General features: G+C 52.3%; 1 long non-coding RNA gene across 1 annotated transcript in view; it reads left to right on the top strand.

Moving 5' to 3' along the window:
- Positions 1–1284: 1284 nt before the first annotated feature.
- LOC121919731 overlaps positions 1285–4215 on the top strand; it is a 7383-nt gene continuing 4452 nt past the window's right edge. The window contains exon 1 of the long non-coding RNA XR_006101572.1: positions 1285–1530. This is a non-coding gene — a long non-coding RNA (uncharacterized LOC121919731). The remainder of the gene's footprint in view (positions 1531–4215) is intronic.

The following is a 4215-nucleotide window of genomic DNA, read 5'->3' as shown; positions in this document are numbered from 1 at the left end:
AAAAACAGGGCTGAAGGAGGAGGTAGGAGACAGGGAGAGATGTTCTTCCATCTGGATCCATGTACCCTTGGCAGCCCCATCATGCAATGGCATAGGGTTCTGTGTGTCTCCATGCAAGATCCATGCGCACAAGCATCCATGCCCATCCTTCCCACATCTCAGCCCTAAAGGAAGGGCCAACCCAATCCATGGAGGGCACAGTTAAGGGCAAGAGACCCATCCATTCTCTTTCATCCAGCCAAAGAGCTGTCAAGAAAACTCAAGAAGATCTCCGCTGAGGTGGGGGAAGAGAAAAGGAGGACCATCATGTTCCAGGCTGCTTCTGCATCCCAAGAAGAAAGCCAAAGGCAACTGTCATCTTCTGGCCTGGGAGGGAGTGAAAAGGCTGGCCCATCTCCATCAGGGTTGGCTCAGGAAGAAGAGTCTGTTTTTGTTTTTATGTATTTTATATTTATGTATTTTTATTGCTGTAGGCTATAAATAAATAATTTATTATTATTATTATTATTATTATTATTATTATTATTATTATTATTAAAAGGGGGCTCTCCAGAGGCCTTCAGCTCCCTCCCCCTCCCCTTTGGATCTGGGCTGGGGGATGCTGGGATCCATCGCCTGGCCCTCCCCAGCCCCTCCTCTGCCCCCTCCTTCCCCACAGCCCCCTCTTCCTGGCAGAATGGGAGCCAAAGGAAGGGAGGAGGGTGGGATGGAGGAGTGTGGGGAGGAGGGGGGGTCTTTGTCTGGGAAGGGGGGCAAGAGGAGAAGAAGAGAGGGACTGAGGGGTTGGGAGCCCAGGAGGAAAGGAAAGAGGAGAGGGAGGAGGAGGAAGAAGAGGAGGAAGAGGAAGAGAAGGAGGAGGAAGAGGGGAGGAGGAGGAGGAAAAAGAAGAAGAAAAAGAAGAAGAGGAGGAGGAGGAAAAATAGGAGGAGGAGGAGGAGGGGAAGAGAGGGAAGAGGAGGAGGAAGAGAGGCTGGGGGAGGGAGGGGAGGATGGGCTTTGGAGTGCTCTTCTGGGGGCAGGAAGGGCAATAGGGGTGGCAGAGAGTGGCTGTGTGTGTTGACTAATCCCAGGGAGGCTAAGGGGGAGGGTTGTGGTCCAGCCCCAGAGAAGGAAGGAGGGGAGGCAGCTCCTGCCTCTCTTTTGGCCTCCTCCTCTCTCTGCCTCTTGCCTCTCCTCCTCCGCAGGGCATGTGCCGCCTGCAGCTCCTGCCTCCCTCCTCCTTCAGCCTAAAGGGGGGGGGGGGGTTGGGGGTCTCCCAAGTGAGGAGCCAGAGCATCCTTCTCCAGGTTCTCCTCCTCCTCCAAGAGCATCCTCTGCCCTCCGGAAGGCTGGCCTGAGGATTTGGAAAAGAAAGGGGACATCTGGGGCAGGGTGACCCTTAGGGGGTCCTCCTTTTTGGTCCAGGAGGCCTCCTCCCTCGCAGCCTTCTCTCCAGGAGGAAGGAAAGGATGCTCCAGGACCTCCCTTTGGAGCAGCAGCAGCAACGGATGGGATTTGCAGAAGGGTCTCTGCTTTTGAGCTTTTTGTGGGGTAAGGGCCAACCTTTTTTTCTTTCCCCTCGGATGTCCTACATTTTGCAGCGCCTTTGTCCTCCTTGGCGGTTGTGCCATCTGGCCATCCTGGTCTGGAGGGGGGTTTGGGGAAAGGGGCAGAGAAACAGCCCAGCTCTCTTCATCGAAACAGCTTGGCAGGGACTCCGGGGGGGGGGGGGTGCAAGAAGAGATTTACTGTATATCTATATCTATGCATATAATATGTGTGTGTTAAATACATATAATATATATATATATATATATATATATATATATATACACATACTCTATATACTTTAAATATATATATGCTTTAATATGTGTCTGTTAAACGTATGTATATATCTATAGATAGATAGATAGATAGATATAGATTTATATATAATATATACTTTAAATATATATATATAGGCTTTCATATGCATCTGTGTTATATAGATAGATGGATAGATGGATGGATGGATGGATATATTTAAATATATTTAACCATCTTGAGGGGAGAGAAGCAGGCAAGAAACAACAGGCCTCTGCCTGCCAAGAAGAACAGCCCTCCCCCGACCACCATCTTGAGGGGAGAGAAGCAGAGTTTTTTGTTGTTGTTGTTGTTTTTGTTTTTTTGTTACTTGCTTTATTGTTGTATATGCATATGTATGCTGTAAACCGCTTTGATCATAGGAAAAGCGGTATACAAATAAAACATATTATTATTATTATTATTATTATTAACACACATGCATATTAAAGCATATATGTGTGCTTCAATGTGTGTGTTGTGTGACTTCCAGTCTTTTCCGACCTGCGGTGGCCCTAAGGCCCTTTGCAAAGTCCGGGTGTTTTCTTGGCAAGGTTTGCTCAGAGGAGGGTTGCCCTTGCCTTCCCTTGAGGCTGAGAGAGTGTGACTTGCTCAAGGTCTCCCAGTGGGTTTCAGGACTGAGCTGGGAATCGAGCCCTGGTCTCCAGAGTCAATCTAGCTATCTATCTATCCATCCATCCACATACATACTTACACACACACACACACACACACACACACATATATATACACACAGAGAGAGAGGGCGAGAGAGAGATATAGGAAAGCAAAGACAATGGAGGTCAGTCAAAGGAGCCAGAAAACCTCTCTGCCTAGAGGCAGTCTACCTTCAAGCCTGGAGGGCCAACAGAGAGAAGAAGGTTGGCATCCAGCTGGAGGAGGAGGACGAGGGCAAGGGGCCACTGGGCTCTGGCTGGAGGTCATTTTCAGGCCCCTGGATGGCTTTGGGGCCATGCCTACTTGGCTGCAGGTTTGGAGGGCTGCGGTGTTTTTTTTTTTTTGGGGGGGGGGGGGGAGACGCCTGGGGGGGAAAGGGGCCTCTTATTTCCCCTTTCCCGGGGGGCTTGGGGAGATCAAGGCTGGAGGAAGGGGGGGGGGTGTGATGGGGCCCCCTTGAAGGCAAGACAGGGGAGGTGGCGGGGCAGGGGCCTTGGGGGACCTCCTTGCCTAGACACGTGTCTGTCTTGCGTGTGAGCGCGCGTGCCCGTGTCCCTGCGGGTGCCCAGAGCCAGAGCCCGCTGCGCGCTCGCCTGCCAGCCAGATGCATTGCAGGGTCTGGCAAAGAGAGCAGAGAGTAGTCTGGTTTTTATGGGGGGAGGACTTAAAGCGGGATGAAACCGCTATTGTTGCCGGTTCAGTGTCAGGGGGAAAGGGGGCAGGCATCATCAGCCCCCAACCCAAAGAAAGAGCTGTGTCTCTGTGTGTTTGTGTTGCTGTCCTGGAGGTAGGTGGCTTTGCAAGCATTGCAGTTCAGATACCAAGGATTTTTTTTGGGGGGGGGGTAATTTAATTCCCCCCAAAGAAAGCTAATCTGGGGTGACCCTGCCCCCCAAAGGCTAGGAAGGCTTGGCAATGGGCAGGAGAGGCTGGGGTGGGGCAGGGGGGCTATGGAGGAGGAGGTTGTGGGGGGGGGGGCTGGCGTTGTCCTTCTCTCTCCTCCCCCCCCCCTCCTTTGGCTGCTGCCTTTCGCATGAGGGATCTGGGGCTTGACAAAAGGGGGAGAGCACCAGCCACTGCCCCTCCCTCTTCATCGCCATGCCCTCCCCCCATCTTTTTCGGTTATACATCATTTTTTATTTTTGGACCACTCGGGACCTTCGCTTGGAAGGACGGACTGCGGCAGGCGGAGGACGAGGGCAAACAGGGCTATGGTCCTCTCCATCTTTCTTTCTTTCTTTCTTTCTTTCCTCCCTTCCTTCCTTCTTTCCTTCCTTCCCTCCTCCTTTTCTCCATTGTGAGCCTTACACACACACACACACACACACACACACTTGCAGGCCGGCCTGGGTCTCCTTTTGGCGTTGGCCAGAGTATCCTTGCTTCCATCCCTGCATCCCAGCCCAGAATATCCTTGCATCCCTGCATGACAGCCCAGCGCATCCTTGCCTCCTTCCCAGAGCATCTTTTAATGCCTGCATCCAAGCCCACAGCATCCTTGCCTCCATCCCTGCATCCCAACACAGAGCATCCGTGCATCCTTGCGAACATCCTTCTATCCCTGTATCCCAGCCCAGACATCCCTGCATCCCAGCCCAGAGCATCCTTGCCTCCATCCCTGCATCTCAGCCCAGAGCATCCTTGCCTCCATCCCTGCATCCCAGCCCAGAGCATCCTTGCCTCCATCCCTGCATCTCAGCCCAGAGCATCCTT

The sequence above is a fragment of the Sceloporus undulatus genome, chromosome 1, assembly GCF_019175285.1.
Source record: "Sceloporus undulatus isolate JIND9_A2432 ecotype Alabama chromosome 1, SceUnd_v1.1, whole genome shotgun sequence".
Taxonomy (NCBI): Eukaryota; Metazoa; Chordata; class Lepidosauria; order Squamata; family Phrynosomatidae; genus Sceloporus; species Sceloporus undulatus.
This window is presented reverse-complemented; position numbering and strand designations above follow the sequence as displayed.